The 21,852-nt window shown below is 34.5% G+C and overlaps 1 pseudogene; it reads left to right on the forward strand.

Moving 5' to 3' along the window:
* Positions 1-5,079: 5,079 nt before the first annotated feature.
* Positions 5,080-5,984, forward strand: LOC100062568 (large ribosomal subunit protein eL8 pseudogene; annotated as a pseudogene).
* The last annotated feature ends 15,868 nt before the right edge of the window (positions 5,985-21,852 follow it).

The raw sequence follows: 21,852 nt of genomic DNA on the forward strand, positions 1-21,852 counted from the left end.
CATTAGGGAATTGCAAATTAAAATGGCAATTAGATAGTACATACAGCTACTGAAAAGGCTAAGCTTAAAAAAATACAAGCTGATGATACCAATTGCTGGTTAGGATGCTGAGCAACTCATTCTCATTCACTGTTGTAAGGAATGCAAAATGGCATAGCAACTTTGGAAAACAGTTTCATGGTTTAATGATCTCTTACACAGTTATCCATAGTCTTATCATACATTCCAGTGATCCTGTTACTAGGTAATTACCCAACTGATTTGAAAACTTACATCTACACATAAACCTGCATGTAAATGCCTATAGAAATGTAATTCATAACCATCAGAAACTGGAGGGAAGCAAGATGTCCTTCAATAGGTCAATGGATAGATAAACTGTGATACGTCCATACAATGGGGTATTATTTAGAGATTTAATGATATGAGCTATGAAACCACAAAAAGACATGAATGAATTATAAATACCTATTTCTAATTGAAAGAAACTAGCCTGCATCCCTTCACTGCCCAAAGTAGAAAGCTCCCTTGAAGAAGATTAGCTCACTTACAAAAAATAAATTGTATGTTCTATCTGGGCCTTAATGTGTGAATGTTTATGATTTACTACACTTGCATGCAATAAAACAAAAAATTTCACTAACATTAATTCTAATATGAATATGCTCAGGCAATGGTGAATAACTCGGTCAAGTTATATTAGATGCTAAAGATATCTGCATACTTTTTTATCATATTCATCTTTATATGTCTTATACATTGTCTTTGTTTCAAAATGATCATGGTTACTTTATCAGGATTGATACAATATCTGCTAAGAGATTTTAGTAAAAGTTGAGATGTAACTTAAAATTCCCAGGCCAAACATGCATACAAATAATGTGAATGAGCTTATTGGCAGTATAAATAATTGGCCACACATTATACTTATTGATTGAGAAACTCAGAGACGGAGACAGAAGGCTTTGGAAATCAATATATTTTAAATAGTGCTGCATATGATTGTAATGCATAGCCAGAATCAAAAATCAGTGGGAAAGAGTAAAGACTTCAGGTACAAAAAGATTACAGAATGAATCTCTTTTCTGTGACCTATAATAATTAAAACGAGATCAAGTATTTGACATCTCCAAATTTCCATTTCTCTATTTCTTCAACATTCAAACACTGCAAGTGCCCCAGAGAACATTATTCAGATTTCTTTCTTCCCTCCAGTCCCCTCACCTCTCATCTCTTTCCTCCTTCCCTTTTCTATTTTTCTCTACCTTCATAGAGGACCTCATCCAGTTTTATAGCTTTAAATACCAATTATATACCACTAATTCTTAAACTCCAGCTCTGATTTCTTGCATAAACTTCACAGTCTTACATTTTTCTACCTTCTTGACATCTCCACATTGATAAATTTATAAACTTCCCAAATATAACATGAAAATAAACGAATTTCTGGTAATTACCTTCCCTGATTTCCATCTGCAATTTTCCATCCCTCTATCCTTCCAATTTCTGAAGTCTATAATCTTGGAGTATTTCTTAAGTCATATATTTTTTTTACACTCCAGTTCACTTGCAAACTATTTTTGGCATCACCTTCAAAATATATTATGAATCCAGGCACTTATCTCCACCTCATTTACGAATTTCTCAATAATCTCTCACTTAGAATATTTCTATAGCATCTTCACTGGGTCCTCTTAATCTACCTTGCCTCCCCCACAGTTTATTCCTCACAAAGGAGCCAGATCTGCTCATCTAAGTTATAACACTTCTTTGATCAAAGCTCAATGGCTTCCCATTTCACTCAAAGATTTCATACAAAATCTTTATATTCATTCTCACCACTCATCTCCTCAATCTGTGACTCCTTGGCTTACTATCCTCAAGGTACTCTGACTTTATTGCGGTTCTTTGATCATGCTTTGCACTTATTACACCCAGATACTCTTCATATATATTTTTGACTTGCTTCCCAAATTCTCACACAGCACTCTTTCTGGACTCTCTGACAACTTTACGTAAAATAGCATCCTTTCAATCCCTGATAGTTTCTATCTCCCTTAATCATTCTTAGTCCATCACCATAACACTTATAGTCACCTGACATATAGCACATATATTTGTTTTTGTATGTACTGTCTGTCAAGCCCCACAAAAATAAAAGCTCTAACAAGGAGAGGCTACATCCTCAAGACCTAAAATGGCACTTGACGTGTAGTAGGCACTCATTAAACATTTATTGGATGAATGAATTACTTTCTTCATCTACAATATGAAGTTAAGAATTCTAAATTACACATTGACAGTGAAGTTCAAATTATACCCTTGTTACGTGATGGATGATCAGCGGATATTACTTCCTTTCTTTCACTCTCTGAATTGTTTTACATTCATATTTTATGGATAGTGTTTATCAAATATGTATCCATAGCAGTATTTACTACTGTTGCAAATTGGTTAGCACAGGAATTCAGGCAATGTGGAATTACGGGGAAATTCTGTCTCCTAATATGTATTCTGAAAAATGTCTGCTGTAATTGCCTATCTCTTGAGTTGGCTTCTTTCTGTTTCATTTGTGCTGTGGCCATGGAGAGACTTTGCTCTTTGGTTGACTAAATGTTACCAGAAGAAAAAATTAAAAGACATAATTATTTTTAAAATGTCCTCTAGTTTTTTTTGTTGGTGTTATTGTTTATTTTTAATGATCAAACTGTCAAAAATTGTCTGTGGCCATTGAAGCATGGAGTTTGTTTAAACATATTACATGTGCTGAAGTGTGGACTACACCTGCAGTAGTTCTCAACTCCCAGTTAAAACCATTAGAACAAACCGGGATTGCTCATCTGAATAGGGACATTGTGTCATTTTAAATATCTATGTAAAGTGGACTCTTCCTTTTATTACATGTGATGGACCCAGTCTTTCCCTTCCATTTCTGTGTCCTATGATTAATTTTAACTGTTTAAAATGAAAAAATATGCTCTTCATTTTAAAATCATCAACATTAGGATATTGTATTTATTTAACAGTAAAAATTTTCTTTTGGAGTAAAAATGGCAATCTATTGAGTTTTGATAAGGAAACATCATAAATTCTATTTATATTTACTTTCATATATTCCTTCATAATTTCTATGTTGAGGGTAGCATATGAATAAGCAATTAAAAATAATACTTATGTTTCTGAGATCTGTCATAGTCATTGCAAAATATTATTTAATTATGTACTTATATGTTACAGCTAATGGCCCAAGATGAATACAATTTGAAGACCGCTGTTCTACATGATCTATCTAAAAAAATGTCTGACACCCAGTGAACGTTCAATGCGTGCTTGTTGAATTGGAATCAAATTTCCTTGCTTTCTTTTTTCTGATGAAACCTCTTATATTTATGCATAATTCCTTAATTGATTAAACAAATATTTGTTGTGCTAACCTTCACTCTGTTAGGAATTTGGAGTCCTAAATTGAATAAAATAAGTGTTTCCTCCCCTTGAATGGAGTGGCATTTGTGTTCAGCAGTAGATTTAAATTTTAAAAGGCTCAACAACAGTTAATAAAGGGACATGTCTGGGGAAAGGACAATTCCATGCAGGGGAACCAGCATATGCAAAAAAAAGTGGAGATCTTTTGACAGGTTCAGACTAAGGCTATTTTATTTTGGTTGAGATATATAATAAGAAATAACAACCCTCATAGTAACAACAGTTGTTTGTGGTGTTCCTAAATGTTTTGATTCCTAGCTTTGTCCTGTTCCAGTTAGATTGCCAATTCTATTTGTTTTCTTAGAGTGATCTTCAAGGGAAGTGCTAAGTACATTTATTACAAAATTAAAAAAATATATATTTCTACTACTCTTAGGAATAAAGGCCATGTTTGTCACTTTATCCCTAAATAGATAAAAAGAATTGAATTTAATATTGAAAAAAATTTTGATTCAGAGTCAAAGGTTTAAGAGGATGCTAATAATAAAAGTATGATATGTTGTGATAATTTTTTTAACATTCAGCTTTATAAGCAGAAATACGGATTTGAAATTTCAATATGGATAAATGACAATTCCTTTACTTGTGTGTGGAAAGAAAGAAATAAGAAAGCAAGAGAGAAAGAAGGAAGGAAGGAGGGAAGGAGAGAGAGAGGGAGAGAGAGACAAGGAAAGAAAGAAAGAAAAGAAAGAGAGAAAAAGAAAAAGAAAGAAAGCTAGCTAGATTGAGTGGACAAAACTTTTAAAATTCTCATCAATTCACTTAATCCGATGAGCAGGTTTGTTTGAATTGGTTGATTTTTGTTGGAATACCCTAGGCAACTTTGTGAATTAGATACACTATGCTTTCAATTCTTGCTGTTTTCACTTCTGAATTCCATTGCCAGAGAAGTGTTCTATGAAATAAAGCATAACTTGATAATATTTATCCGTCCAGTTAACAAACATTTCTTGAGCACTGACAATGTGCCAGACATATTTTTTTGTAAATAGTGGTGAACAAAACAGACTGCATTTTGAAATATTAATTTTAAACTTAAACACTTTTAACACAAAGAGAGGCATCTCTAATGGGTAATGCAGGTTCTGAGAGAAGTGATGGGGGAAATATTTGGGACTAGTCTTTCTTCCTTTTCTCTTCCAATAATGTCACGTAGTTTATTGATGGCTCCCAGTACCTACTAGAAATGATTACTTAATAATCTACGTAAGTACCAGGCTAGCTAACTAGTAGTGATATCGTGACTCAGTTCCTCTTTTCAGAGATTTTACACTTATTTTATTAATATAATATCTGTGTCAAGAAAAATATAACTTTATATGTATAGACTCTGTCTATTGAAGAAAAATAAAACTATAGTTCACAGAAATGGTTGAAGTGGTAAATGAGGCAATAAAACTAGTTCTAATGGTAACAATTTATTTATCTCAATAAATAAAATGCACCTCTGTTCATTACAGTAAGTGCAATGACCATGGCAAACTAAAGTTTCAATTCTTATTTAATTGAAAACTTGTGAAAAATGAAGTACTCTGTGCCTTGCACTATTGCTATTCGTAAGATGACTACATCTCTTCTCTTCTCTAGCCACCCAAGATGCTGAAAGGAAAGAAGGCCAAGCGAAAGAAGGGAGCCTAGGCCCCTGCTGTCGTGAAGAAGCAGGAAGCCAAGAACGTGGTAAAACCCCTGGTTGAAAAAAGGCCTAAGAATTTTGGCATTGGCTGGGACATCCAGCCCAAAAGAGACCTCATCCACTTTGTCAAACGGCCGCACTACATCCAGCTGCAGTGACAAAGGGCTATCCTCTGTAAGCAGCTGAAAGTGCCTCCCTTGATGAGCCAGTTGACCCAGATCTTGGGCCACCAAACAGCTATTCAATTGCTTAAGCTGGCCCACAAGTAAAGACCAGAGACAAAGCAAGAGAAGTAGCAGAGATTGTCAGCCAGGGCTGAGAGGAAAGCTGCTGGCAAAGGAGATGTCCTCATTAAGAGGCCACCTGTGCTTAAGCAAGGTTTAATACTATAACCACGTTGGTAGAAAACAGCGAAGCTCAGCTGGTAGTGATTGCACATAATGAGGATCCCATCCAGCTGGTCGTCTTCCTGCCTGCCCTGTGCTGGAAGACGGGGGTGCCCCGCTGCGTTATCAAGGGGAAGGCCGGGCCGAGGAGTCTGGCCCACAGAAAGATCTGCACCACTGTCACCTTCACACAACTTAACTCAGAAGGTGATGGAGCTCTGGCTAAGCTGGTGGAAGCCATCAAGACCAATTACAGGGACAGGTATGAGGATATCTGCTGTCACTGGGGAGGCAACATCTTGGGCCCCAAATTGGTGGCTTGCATTGCCAAGCCAGAAAAGGCAAAGGCTAAAGAACTGGCCCGCAACTTGGCTGGGTGTATGCAGTTGAGTTTTCTGTACATAAAAGTAATAAAAATTCACCTTCAGAAAAAAAAGTTGACTACATCTCACATATTAATCCATTCTTTGATTCTGATTTGACAAACAATTACGCTTCCTGTAATATTTTTCTAGGCAGGTAGAAATCTTGACTATCAGGTTAAATATTTAAAAATTATGAAAATAACTGAACTGAAAATAAATTTAAATCATTATTATTATGATTAATATAGCTGAATCCTCAAATATATTACTGGGTCAACATTTAATGACTTTAGAAATAGTAGTAGAATTTCCCTAAATTATAGCTTAGGATTGTAGGAGTTGTGAAAACGAGCTCCTTGGTCCAGATCCCCAAGAGGCAAGCATAAGAAATAGGAACAGGCATGGGGTGTTAAACTCCCTGCTCACTGGAATTTGATTGTCTGATTTGCCTCCTAAATGACCATTGTAACAATGATGCAATGAAATTATTAGGGAAAGATTTGTTTTTGCTTTTGTGAACTTTTGTTCATTAGTTCTATTTAACATATGGTTCCGTGATTGTTGTAACTGTATACTAAATTAAATATGTTACTGTTTATTTAGGGACTGGCAACACATTTGTTGGCAGTCTAGTGGTTAAGATTCAGCACTCTCACCACTGCAGCCTGGGTTCCTTTCCTGGTCAGGGAAACACATCGCCCATCTGTTGGTTGTCACACTGTGGTGGCTGCCTGTCACTGTGATGCTGAAAGCTATGCCCTGGGATTTCAAATATTCATAGGGTCACCCATGGTAGACAGGTTTCAGCAGAGCTTCTAGACTAAGACAGACTAGGAAGAAGGACCTGGCCACTCACTCTGGAAAAAATTGGCCATGAAAACCCAATGAATAGCAGTGGAGCATTGTCTGAAAGAGCACCTGAAGGTGAGAGGAAGGAGCAAAACGACCGGGCAGGTTTCTACTCTGCTGTACAGGGTCACTAGGAGTCAGAATCTACTCCTTAGTGCTAACAACAAACCATTTTGTAGACAAATTCATCCTAATTCTCCTTTACATATAGGGGAAGATTATAGCTTTTGTATAATAAGTCATGTTAATTGTATATAAAAGCATTTTCTCTTCTCCATTTGTCTACTCTGTTAGCTTATTCCTTCTTGTGGTTTTAGTTACCACCTCTTTAAGTGAAAACATTTTCCCAGATGTGCTGAGGCCAAACATCTCCTGAGATTCCATCCCTCATTTGCAACCAGATATTTGCACTTGAATATTTCACTTATACTTCAAACTCAACAAGTCTAAAACTGATCATCTCAGAGGCAGATACAGTAAGTGGCACAGGGTGCAGACTCAAGAGACAGGAAGATGTTTCTTGGTTCTTTTACTGTCATTTAATAAAATCAGGATTAATGAGCATACTTTCCTCATAAGATTATTTGAAAACTAAATGACTTAACGTGTGCAAAGCACTTAGAACTATGCTCCTACAGAATCAGTACTCAATTATTTCAGGCAAAAGGGTAATACAGTATTGCGATTAGAATTCAGGATCTTGCCTGGCAGTCTGGGTTAATATCCATTTCTGATGGCAGCTTTGTGACAACGGGCAAATTATTGGAACTGATTCTGCCTCAGTTTCATCATCACTAAAATGAAATAATAACAGATAATATTATATATTTTTTGTGAGGATTAAAACACAATGTACATAAAGCACTTAGGATTTCTCATATAGATAGTACATACTTAGAATCTCTGATTAATATTCCAGTACATAGTATCCTCTTTGCTTAATTTTCCATCAATGACACAGTTATTTGCTTACTTTTATTTACCCACATTTGACACCAACGATTTATCTTTACTTGTTTCTTACTCATTAACCACATCAGTTCTCATTCCTTCTCTTGTTTTTCGTAGTTGCTTCATTTTATTCCCACTCTATGCAATGTGGTTTAGGTTATTATCACCTATCTAATGAAGGTAGTTTCTCAATATCTTCAATACTGCTCCTCTGTAATCACCTTTACCTAGAACTCTCAGATTATCCTCTGAAGAGCAGAGTACAGAGTTTGGCTCTTAGCTGTTCATGGCTTAAGAATGGTTCCCTAATGCCCAGTTGACTCTCATGTAAAGTCCAAATGTTATAGCTGAAATTAAATGTTTTTATTTAGGTAGCCTTATCACCTATTCCTCTTAAAAAGATGAGTCTTCCCTAAATGATATCTCCTGCACTTTTTTAGAGCGTTTTACTCCGTTTTCTTAAGGCTTAAAACAAATCTCCTCATTGTTACCTATAGCTTAAGCCTCAGCTCTAAATATCAGTTTCCTCCAGGAAACTTTCCATCATGCTCCCATGTATAAGTTGTATTTCCCTCTCCTGTGTTTTACATAACTTCCTTTTAACTCTTTTCACATGTAAAATTTATTCTGTCTATGTTCTACTTTCTTTAAGTATTGTATCTCCCAGAATGTTTCTCATATTGTGGATGCCCAGTAAATCATCAAGAGAATGAATGTATAAAATGAATAGATTCATCCAAATTTATTTCTTAATAATTGCCAGCGTTTGGGTTAGTAAAGTATCACCATTTTCAGCTCATATTTTTTTTACGTTACCTGTACCTAAAGGGAATGACATTAAAAATAGTCAAATTAAAGTAGGTAAAAACGTAAGACTAAATTGTAGATAGCGTATAACTTTGCTAGCTTCCCTGATGTAGCCTACTATTTTTATGTTAGGTTTTGTCAGCTATGACAACCAAAAGTTATGGAAACATGGCCACTAAATGTGACAACTTGCTGTGACTCACTGCATTGTAACTGCACTTTCCTGGTGTTCCAGTACTATAAGCTTGTTATGTAAAATTTCCAAGGGAAGAGATTACTTATGCTGAAGGTACAAGATATATGTAGGCTGTAACATTTTTGAACCTGTTATGCAAAAGATTTACAAGTCGCCAATCATTTGACATAATCATTTCTATTTGTCTAGCAGGTTTCACCAAAATGCCAATTTTGTCATGTTTGAGAATTTACAGATACTTATCCATGTTATCGTTTTCCATTTTATTGCAAGTCCTTATTTAAATGAACCTTACTATCTGTCATCAGTACCCTAATCTGAATAATAATCTATTGTCGTATTGCCACTCAATATACAGAATTGCTGAAATGCAATTTATGAAATAGGGAAAGAATTAAAAACATATATCTGTAAATATACTGAAATGTGAGGTTTCCTGGAACCTATTTTTAAATGACTGGCAGTAGCACTGAACATGTTAGTGGATCTACTATTTTCCAGTTCAGTTTTTTTTGTCTTCATGGGTGTGTATCTGTAGGGGAAGATTTGTTTCATAGATTCAGTATTTCAAGAAACATTTATTTAGTATCGTTATCCTCAAGGAATCCCTAATTGATACCAAAAAAAGACATGTAAATTTATATCTATGATACAGCTGGAAAACAACTTTGGAGAAGATTGCACAGGTGGCCCCAAGAGGAATACTCATTTTGTGTGCCTCAGATTTGGAATTAGGGTTAAGAGAGTATTCACTAAGGAGGAAATAGAATGCAAGCTAGATATGCAAAAATGTCAATTGTCCTATCAGAGTAAGAAAGATCGTAATTTAGAAGGATAGAAGATATAGCCTCAGAAATCTCCTTAACATTGTTTATTGCCTTACATATTTCTAGTGGATTTCTAAATTGGTGGAGTAAAATGAAAATAATAATCACATTAAGATAGTCAGGCAAAGCACATATCTGATACTGTTGTGTTTTCTAAAGACCCTGAAGTAAGAAGACTTATAGACCACCCTTAGATACCTCACTTTCCACATCTCAATATACCATGACCTCACACACAGAATTGCCCTGGTTTCTGGTACTTTCACCATCTTCCCACATTTGTTGCTCCACCTCTAGTTACCATAGAGCATGATCATGGAAGATTAAATGGTTTCATTTGAAAATATTTTGTTTTGTTTTGCTTTTCCACAGAGAATTGCATTTCCCCTATATTTAATATATGAGATGAAACAATCACACAGACATTGATGTAGCATGGACATCACACCACCATTTCACCCAGATTACCCCTTTGATTAAAAATATACAAGGATATATAAAAAGTTAAATAATGTATTAGATATACTATAAGTAAATGTATTACAACAAATAGGAACTGGAAAAATGTGTAACTTGGAAGTCATATCTTTCATTGGGATTATAGGAAGCTAATACAAAATAATGCCTGAGCTGTCCAACATGTGGAAGCCCAATCTAGAAAGGACTCAAAGGTTGGAGAAAATTGAGCTTCTAAGAATTGTAGGAAAGGATTTCCACTGATGCACTCAAATTGGTCAGGTTGCCAACAAAGAGAGCAGATATAAAATAAAGGCTATGAAAACATGAATTCCACCTGTCTCAAATCCTTAAAAAACAGACAAGAAATTAAGAAATAAGATTTACAAAATTAGGCAAATTGGCAGAGTGAGACAGAAGACTCAGTAAAGGAAAAAATAAGCTATGGAGAAAAGAGTAAAAGAGAATGACCTTTTATGATGATGTTACTTGAAATTTGATTAATTAGGGAACAGTATATAATATGAAAGAATTCAGAACATGCCACCGCAAATATGCCATTCTGGACTATTGACTATTTTGAGTTAAAGGCACTTGAAAAATAGAAGATACAAGAAAAACAATCTGGCCTTCTTTCTTTTTCTAAAATCAGATGAAATTCCCATGTGAAAGATCTCTTTCTATTCCAGAAGGAAGATAACATTTTTATCATCAAGGATGGCAAGTTGAGACCAAGAGTATTTTGTACAAACAGACCTTGTTAAAATATTTCTTATCTTTCTTTAGCCTTCCCACATAGTTTAGTTGCTTTTCCATAATTGCCTCTCTTTGTTCAACCTAGTAAAAAGCATTTAGATTTTGCCACTTCTTCGGGTCATCATTTCCTAATGAAGGCTTCTGTATTACATAAAACTTGTATTAAATAAATTTGTATGATTTTCCCCTGTTGATCTGTGTTACGTCAATTTAATTCTCAGGCCTACCCAAAAATCCTAAGAGGGTGGAGGTAAAATTTTGCCGCCCCTACAAATAAAAGGGAATGAATATGAGTTTTAGGGTCTGGTTGGCTCTGGCTCTTACATTTATTATTTTTGTAATCTTACGTGAATTATTTAACAAAATGTAACCCCCAGTTTCTTCATCAGTGAAGCATAACTAATCACATTGGGCTACCGTTAATACTAAAAGGGATAATGAACGCATCCATTAACCGAATGAGGAGTCTAACTCTTGGTTAAAAATCTATGTGTGACTTTTCAGGCCTGGCCATGGAGAGTAACAAGGGTTTTATCTGGCAGGCCTCTTGAGGGGAAGCTGCCTTCCCCACAGCAGACTTGCACTCAAGCACTGACTGCATTATGCTCTCTAAGAGGAGTCATGCTCTTATACATATTTGCATTCCTAAGCCCGAGCCCCAAATGTCTTAATTCCTGGGTCTCTTTATTTGAGACCTTGAGCCAAGGTCTTCTTCACATACCTCTGCAGAAGCTTCGTTTTGGGGTAAAGAAAGAGAAACTTTGAAGGCACTTTTCCAACTCTAAGTACCCAATGCTTTTCAGTTGTGAGCCCTCCTCCCTCCTACTGCCCCCGGGGCCCATAAAACTGCTTTTGCTTCTCTACTTCCTCAACAGTGAGGTAACCTCCACTTATCCATCTGACCCTCTACCTGTGCACCAAAAATAGCAGGAGTCACAGTTTGCCCTGGTTTTAGCCTCTTGCTGATACCACCACAGTAAGTGATTGAGGCTTAACTCTTTCATTTTTGGATTTTCGCTTTAATTAACTACTCAGATATCTGATAGCTCAGTTTTCTCTCTCTCATAGCTCAGGTGAGCTGCTGACACATAATAAATATTCCTCAATGATTAAACTTAAATCCAGAAAAACTATAGAAGATGAGACCCATATGAATAAATTAGAGACATATGAAATGCACAGATAAGAGGCCAGCCCGGTGACGCAGCAGTTAAGTGCGCACGTTCAGCTTTGGCAGCCTGGGGTTCCCCAGTTCGGATCCTGGGCGCGGGCATGGCACCACTTGGCAAACCACGCTGTGGTAGGTGTCCCACGTATAAAGTAGAGGAAGATGGGCACGGATGTTAGCTCAGGGTCAGTCTTCCTCATCAAAAAGAGGAGGATTGGCGGCAGATGTTAACTCAGGACTAATCTTCCTCAAAAAAAAAAAAAAAGAAAAAAGAAAGAAAAAGAAATGCACAGATAAGAAATACAGGTACCTATTTTCAATATGGGCAGCCAATATATCTACTGTAGAAATATGTTGAAAACTAGTTTCCTACCTCAGAGTAGCAATTCAGCAGGAGATTTGGTAAAGAATAGGATTTGAAATTCTTTCCGTGGGGTTGAGCACTCCTGCCTGGTTACTGTTGGAGCCCTTTATAATGTATATTGTCAACTCTTCTATTTACAGTGATCTAATTGCCAGGATCTGTTCCGGGTAACCTGGTATTTAATCAAAAGTAAGTGTATCTTCCTTTAAATCAATATTTAATGCTAAAGTGAATATTTGATGTTATATTACTATTAGAAATAGAATTCAGCTACCTCATAGGTTAATTAGAATTTTGTGTGTTTCTCCTGGGAACACACACTTCTATCCAGAATTAGATATCTGTGATTAAAATGTTTTATTTTGTTTTTTATCAAAGTAACATTTCCCCCCAAAAGTTATTTAGAAATAGTGCCACACTATTTATGCATACAGGTGAAAAAACAATTAAACAGCAAAATAATGTGTGTGTTTATGAATATGTAATACATATTGCATATAAACACAGACACACACACACATATACATCTGTGCATACAAGTGTGTATGCAACCAGATAAGTGGTACACAAATGTGTGTGTGTTTAAAGACACCCATATTCACACACTTAAGATATTTTTATATTAAGACATATTTTTGGTAATATGAAGTATTTCAAATTGTAAAACATTCCTTTCTGGTTGTATATTTAGCAATACGTTCCTCCATATTGATGTAATAACTCAACTGTACCATGATTTGCAAGTAACAAATGTAATTAAATTATACATACCATGTTGAACACACAATGGAGTTAAGAAGTGCAAATTCAAGTTTAGAAGAGGGAGCCGTTCTTGGAGTATTCAAATCAAATCTTTGGGGAAATGAAAGCAATCAGAGGGAAACAAGCTATTTTCTCATATTAGAAAATGTAAACACAAATATACATATATATAGATAGCAAGGGAGCATATTTCCTTAACTAGTGAATACTAAACATTATTCATATACTGTGAATATCACACCATATTTACTTTAAACCACAAAACACTATATACATTGCTGTATAATCTAATCATCTTACTATATATTTAATATATGCAGAGAGAATTCCCAATTTTTGCCATTTGTATATTCCATTACCATAAGAAACATGTCCAATTATGTAAATCAACTGAAGATAGTGACCTACTCTCTGGAACTCAGTAAAGCTGGTTATTTACACCATGGGCACTTCTATCAATCAAAGCCTTTCATGCACAAAAAAAAAGGAGATGAAATTTTCAGGTTACTTTGTACCCAAAGAAATGTGATCACATGATATTGTTCATAATAACCTAAAGTGCTCTTACGGACAGAAAAAGTCTCTCTCAATTCCAGCTGAGTAAACAACTTGAAAAGGAAAAATTAATGAACTCAATATTGAAAGTTCAAATACTAAGAACAAGTCTTCAACAATCAAAAGAATTCAATAAAGCTAGCATTTTCTTTCACTATAAGAGCTATTGATACCATTTAAATGCCTTCAATAAAAATTAAAAGCATACCATAACACTATTTTACACAAAACCTGTACAAATTTATACTCAAGAATGAACCTAATAGTTCTCAGTACCTTCAACGAAGACTAAAGTTTGAAATAAGAGGAGGTGCCTCCTTTACAGCAATCAATTGACAGCGCTTTAATGCAGGAGCATAGAAAAGAATTACACCTGGTATAAAATTGTTCTCTAGGGCAACTTACGTCTTGAAACTTGAGCTTTCCATTTTTTAAAGAAACTTCCAAAGATCACATGGTATTTTACCTGTTAAAATGATGCTGTGTTGCAAAGGAAAGGATAACTACCATAGTAAAAGAAAGACTGTATTTTCAGTATATATACTTTTTATCAAACTTAAATAGGTTTTGCATATATAGGCTATGCAGAGACTGCATAAACTTTAAAAATTGCAGATTTTCTTCTAACATGAATGTAACAAGGATAAAATTCTTCAGATATCTCAAATGCACACACACATACATATAGACGCAATACATATTTATTAAATAGCAATAATTATATTATTATTATATTATATATTATGTTATATAATATTATATTATATGGCAATACATCCATATTATGTATAGATATATTTTATATATAGAGAAAATAGCTCGATCCTTTAACAAAAGCTTTCTTTTCCTTTCAATAACATTTTTACTTATCTCTGGTTATATTTTAGCTTTAATAACTTAAAGAAAATCTAAAACTGACAGATAAGATGTTAAGTATAAGACATAGCTATTTAGCTTATATATATATATACAAAATCATATAACATGTAATTAATAAGAGGTTACTGAGTGTCATTTATTTCATTTTGAAAAAACTCTATACTGGGAACTGCAAGATATAATGAAAATAGAACCTGCATTATCCTCTTGGAAATTTCAAACTATTTGAAAAGGAAAAAAAACTTCAAAAATTTGAGTAATGCATCAAATATAAGCATTATATAATTTTGTGTTCAATATAGGTCAAAAAAATGGGAGCTTACGAAGAAATTACTTTGTATTCAATAGTTAAGGAAGTACCAATACAATTGTTCCTCAATTAATAAATGCTGTTGTATACAAGAATGAAAAATTATAAGAAAAGGAAGACAAAAGAGGAGGGGGGTAGGAGGAGAAAAGTATAGACTATTTTAGCTGCGCTTTAATGGATGAATCAATTTAAACTAGAAATAAAATTATAAATGGTATTAAAATTATAGTGGTATTTTGGAAGGTTTAACTAAGACACTTTAGGAAACAGAAGTCACTACAGTATGTTTCTGAAATATGTGGGGATCAACTTCTCTGAAGACTTGGTTGGAGAGTAATGAAAATCAAGTTTGAATATACAAAATAGTGGCCAGCATCATCTCTATCATAATTGTTTTACATCGACAGAGAGTCTAAAATATCAAAATGGGCTCTCTCTCTCTTTTTTTTAAGTTGTCATCATTCTGTTTCAACTTCTGTATACACTACATTGTGTTTACCACCAAAAGTCTAGTTTCCATTTGTCGCCATACAAATTTCCCCCTTTACCCCTTTCACCCTCCCCCCAGCTCTTTTCCAAATGGGCTTTCTTTATTGGTGTAAATTATAATTTTATTAGAGGAAAATTAAATAAACACTAAGAGAATGTAATTCTATTTTAATATGAAAATAATTTCCATGTAAATTGTATTGACATTTTTAGCCAGCACTGAAAAGTAATACGGTATGGTATAATGGGAAAAAAAGTTGGACTAGAATCAGAAAACCTAGCTATGATCTTCCCTTTGTTGCTCATTTAATAGCTCTTAACATCCCAAATTTGCCCATCAAACGTTGTTTACCTTATCAAGTTAGTTAACGTCTCTGTGTTTCAGAGCCTCCATCTGCAAAAGAGGATTTAGAAAACACTACCTACTTCTAAGTTTGTTTTGTGGATTAAAGTAGATGACTAATATAAAGCAGTTGTAATTTAGAACATGACACATACCTGGCACATAGAAAGTATTTAGTAAGTGTTAAGTTGAAAGTATTGTCATTCTCATCAACTCCACCACCAGTTTCCTTCATTTTGGTTAGATTTTTAACATTGGCTCTGAACTATCATCCCATTCATTTACCTCTCTTCACAGAAGCCCTTTTTCCATATTCCTGTGGATAACTTTCTAAGGAAAACAAACTTGCACTTGTTGACAAAGTTGTGGGAAAATCAGTAGGTGTGAAAATTGGACAAATTTTAGGAAAAAAATTCAGCAGCAGCATGTATAATTGTGCCAGAAGAGAGTGTATATATCTTGACTTGGGATCACTACTTTGGAATTCTAATAAAAATATGTGGGAGTTACATGCATAATGACATATAAGTATTACTTATAATGTAGTGCTATTGGAAGCAATTGACATGTTCATGTAGAAGAATGGTTAATTAAATTGTAAATTATGGTACATCTTCCTAATGAAAAAAGCTATGCTTATTAGAAATGATAATTAGAAAAATTATGAAGCACTGTTGAGAAAAATGAATATGATATGTTAAGTGAAATAAGACATTATAATGTAATACGAATATATGTTATGATGGCAATTTTGCAAACAATATATATGCATAATAAGAAATACTGAAATAGGATTCGAGCAAAATAAAATATTAGCTATGTTAACCTGGTGGAACTAATGATTTTTCCTGTTTTCTAGCATTCTTTAATATGCAAATATTCTTCAAATAAAAATTATAACTCCATTTTTCCCCTTGGTTGCTTAAAGACTCAACACTAATTCCATATTACTCTAAAAGAAAAATATCAAATTCCTTATCATGTCAGGCAAGATATATCACCAGTTTTCCATAATCTACTTTCTGGGCTTATTGCCTATCATTCTATTTCATGTGTACGATTTTCCTATCATGTGAAATTTCTCATTGTTTCTCTAAATAACATGCATAGAAAATTCTGCTGTTGAATACAGTGAGTTATAGGTTAACATAATTATGATAATAATATGAATCACACTTGGGGATTCCAAACACGACATTGTTTAATATGTATGCTTCATTTTCCTCAGGTGTAAAATAGGAATGAGGGATGATAAAAGTATCTACAATATAGTCTTGTTAGGATTAAAAGAGTTAATACAAACAAAGCACTTAGAACTATGACTGGCACTTAATCAGTACCATATGGGTTTAGGTTCATCAAAAAGATAAATAACCTCATTGAGCACTTACTCTACTGAAAGCTATGGGTTTTTGTACTTTTTAATCAATTCCCTGTATGCTTGTATTTAACCCTCTCAAGAATTCTATGACACTAAGATGCTTTTATTATACTGAATTATATATGAGGAAGTCAAGGCACAGGCAAGTTGAATAAATTATCTATGGTGGGGCTGGTCCTGTGGCCAATGGGTTAAGGTGTGCACTCCACTTTGGCAGCCAGGGTTTCACAGGTTCAAATCCTGGGCGGGGGCATGGCACCACTCATCAGACCATGCTGAGGTGGCGTCCCACAAAGCACAACCGGAAGGACCTACGACTAGAATATACAACTTTGCCAATAGATGTCAGCTTAGGTGCCAATCTTTAAAAACAAAATCTATGGTAAAAGAGGTAGGATGTATGCAAAGAAAGTGATGTTTTTACTTCAAAATCAACGTGTTTTGTGTTTATTTTTGTGTTTCTTAAATTAGAGACCAAAGGAAGAGCATAGCTAAATTTTCTGAACTCCAATGCAATTTTTTTCCACTATATCATCCTGTATTATTTAGCGGTCTTGGGCAAAAATATCACTATAATTTATTTGAATATGGTGTTCATATTAAACAGATTTGTAATGCACAAACTTGTATTAAATTATTCACTAACAAAATTATAATTAATTGCTGTTTTCAGAGGATATCTTTAGGTCAGTGGGAGTTTTAAGTTCCCTGGATAATGCATGAATTTCTGTTCCTTGAAATGATAAATTATTTCTGCAAAAAAGAGGTATGGTACTTTGCCATCTTAACCATTTTTAAGTGTAAAGTTCAGCAGCATATGTACATTTATATTGCTTTGCAGCCATCACCACCATCCATCTCCAGAACTCTTTTGATCTTTCCAAACAAACACTATACCCATCAAACAATAACTCCCCGTTACCCAACCCGCCAGCACTGGCAACCACCATTCTACAACCAGTCTCTATGAATTTGACTTGTCTATATACTTTACATAAGTAGAATCATACAGTGTTTGTCTTTTTGTGGCTGGCTTATTTCACTTAGCATAATGTCCTCAAGGTTTATCCATGTCGTCTCATATTTCAGAATTTTCTTCTTTTTTTGGGCTGAATAATATTTCATTGTGTGTATATATAACATTTTATTTATCCATTCATCTGTTGATGGACACTTGGATTGCTTCCACTTTTTCAGTATTGGAAATAATGTTGCTATGAAGATGGGTATAATAGATCTCTTTGAGACTCTGCTTTGAATTCTTTTAGTTATATACTAGAAATGACTTGCTGGATCATATGGTAATTCTATTTAATTTATTGAAGAAACATTAAACTGCTGATGGCTGCACCATTTTACATTTCCACTAACAGTGCACAAGGGTTCCAGTTTCTCCACATCCTTGCTAACACTTGTCATTTTCTGTTGTTTTTCTTTTCTTTTGTTTTTTTGATAGTAACCATCTTAATGGATATGAGGTACTATCTCCTTGTGTTTTTTATTTCCATTTCTTTAATGATTGGTGATGGTGAGCATTTTTTCATATATCTATTGGCTATTTGCATGTCTTCTTTAAAGAAATGTCTATTTAAGTAAGTACTTTTTGCCCATTTTTAAATCAGGCTGTTTGTTTTCTTATTTTTGAGTTTCAAGAGTTATCTATAGGGCTGACCTGGTGGAGCAGTGCTTAAGTTTGCATGTTCCGCTTGGGCAGCCCAGGGTTCACTAGTTCTAATCCCGAGTGCGGACATGGCACTGCTTGGCAAGCCATGCTGTGGTAGGCATCCCTCATATAAAGCAGAGGAAGATGGGCACGGATGTTAGCTCAAGGCCAGGCTTCCTCAGCAAAAAGAAGAGGATTGGCGGCAGATGTTAGCTCAGGGCTAATCTTCCTCAAAAAAAAAAAAAAAAACACAATTATCTATACATTCTGGATATTTATCCCTTATCAGATATATGATTTGCAAATATTTTCTCCCATACTAAGGGTAGACTTTTCATCACAAAAGTTTTTAATTTTAATGAGGTCTATTGGTCTATTTATTTTTATTTTGTTGTTTGTGCCTTTGGTATCATATCTAAGAAATTTTCCCTCCTTTCACTTTAATCTATTTATGTATTTGAATCGAAAGTGAGTCTTTTGCAGACAGTATATATAGTTGGTTCATGCTTTTTATTGTGTCTACTTATATGTTTTATCTACAAAACATAAACTAACACAAATTATTTGTTTTCTCAGTTTTATTGAGGTATAGTTAACAATGAAAAATTATATATTTTTAGATATACAACTTAATGATTTGATATATATACACTGTGAAATATTCACCACAATCAAGCTATTTAACATATCCATCACTTCCCTTCGTTACCATTTTCTTTTTTTTGTAGTGAGGACAGTTAAGATTTACCCTCTTTTCAAATTTCAAGCATATAATAGAGTATTGTTAGTTATAGTCACATTACTGTACATTAGATTTTGAGAACTTATTCTTCTTGGATAAGTGAAACTTTGTACCCCTTGACAAATGTCTCCCCATTTCCCTTCCCCCAGACTCCGGTAACCACCGTTCTACTCTCAGTTTCTATAAGTTTGACTATTTTAGATTCCACATGTAAGTGATATGCAGTTTATCTTTCTGCATCTGGCTTATTTCACTTAGCATCATGTCCTCCAGCTTCTGTTGATGGGAATATAAATTGATTACAGCCATTACAAAAAAAAGAATAGGAGGTTCCTCAAAAAGCTAAAAATAGAACTACCTTGGGCCAGAGCTGGTGTCATAGTGGTTCAGTGCAGCATGCTCTGCTTTGGCAGTCTGGGTTCAGTTCCAGCACAGACCTACACCACCTGTCTATCAGTAGCTGTGCTGTGATGGCAACTCGCATACAAAATAGAGGGAGACTGGCAACAGATGTTAGAAGAAGAAGATTGACTGCAGATGTTAGCTTGGGGCAAATCTTCCTCAGCCAGAAAAAAAAAAAAAAATAAAGAACTACATCCAACAATCCTACCTCTGCATATGCATCCAAAGGAAATAAAAATGGGGTATTGAAGAGATATCTGCACTCCCATGTTCATTTCAGCATTATTCACTATAGCCAAGATATGGAAACCACCTAAATGTCCACTGACTGATGAATGGGTGAAGAAAATGTTATGTATATGTATGTATATATGTATATGTATATATATATGTGTATATGTATATATATATATATATACATATGACACATACACATATATATATATAATGGAATATTACTCAGCCTTAAAAAAAGAAAATCCTGCCCTTTATGGCAACATGGATGAACCTGGAGGATATTATGCTAAGTGCAACACAAATTCTTATTATTCTAATTATTATTGGCTATTCAATATACGTAAATATAACAGAAAAGTGAACAAGTTTTCAGGTGTGATGTTTTATTTAAGAGTCAGTTTTTCATAAACTGTAATTAACTTCTTTAGTTTTCTGAGAACATTCAAGAAGTCCCTACGCTGAATCAGCATCATGGTTGAACCAGAAGTTTTCAGCAATCTCCTTCACTACTGAAATTCTCTAAAATAAGTTGACTAGGGGAAATGTTTATAAAATTCACGTTCTGAACGTGCACCTTCTGATGTAGAAGTTCAAAGAAACACATTCTACACAAAGACATTCACCTAGCTAGGTCACACAAGATACAGAAAAGTTATTGAAAGTCAGGATTGTTGTTTCTGTTAACAAAACAAATGCAAGTAAACTAATAAGTAAAAGAAAAATATGAGTTTTGCCAGTGATAGATGCGATATCCCAGACAGACCCAATAGAGTTTTCAGCCTGACCAGCCCATAATATTCCTGCTGATAAGCTACATGGAAAGCCAAACTCTCACGACTTGGTTTGGTGAAAATAGAATGAAAAAAAAACCTCATATACTATTAGCAATTCAATTTAAAAGTATAATGTCAGGATCTGAAAGTCTGATGTACATACCTCTGCCATAGAATGATACTTGGCAGGCATACCAGATGATGGCATCAATCTGGCAAGCCATTCTCTCCCCTACACAGGGCTTGAATGGATAAAGCTCTTCAGACTAATTTAATATTTCTGCATAGACACTGTCCTTGAACATTACATTATCTTAAAATTTTATCTGCACTGTATTCTTGATTTAGTTGACAGATTTGTGTTCTTAAAGGACAGTCCTTAATACACCTTATATTCAAAGAAAATGAACTTAAATTCTCCAACCTACTTGAGTATTTTTAGATTCTGATGTGATATGGTGATTTGTGTCATTTAGCCTGTCTGTCCTTTTATTATATATTTCTAAAACAATCTGCACCCTGGGATGCTGTCATAAGTTACACATGTCATCTCCTTCACTTACATGCGGAGACATCAGCAGTATTGATTCTCACTCAGTTTAAATGAGTGTTTGAAATGTAACCCTTCCCCTGTGTGACAATATGCAATACGGGTTCTGTAAAGGTGGGACAGAAAGTGCAATTGTTCAACTTATGGAAAGATAATTACTGAAATATAGGAGGAGTCATTTGGAAGATCAGAGGGACACCCACATCTTGGCTGCTGAGGGCGCTTGAAGCTTTGAAAATATCACTACTCCACAGAGTAGAAGAGAATACATTATTCAGGTCACTCTGTCTAGTATGATAGACCAAATTGAGCACTTTCAGTTTCAGACTTATTTACACTGACAAGATGTTCTAAAATAGGGGATTACTAGTATTTGAAGCCATGAAAATTGGTCCCCATTTTAAAACCAGATAGCTTATCCCAGCTGTTACAGGCCTCCTTCTCAAGTTGGTTTTATTTAAGCAGTTTAACATTAATAGACTTATTTGAGCAAAGGGCATATTTGAAGTTCTTCAACTCAGAAGA

Source organism: Equus caballus, chromosome 17 (assembly GCF_041296265.1).
Source record: "Equus caballus isolate H_3958 breed thoroughbred chromosome 17, TB-T2T, whole genome shotgun sequence".
In the NCBI taxonomy this organism is placed as follows: Eukaryota; Metazoa; Chordata; class Mammalia; order Perissodactyla; family Equidae; genus Equus; species Equus caballus.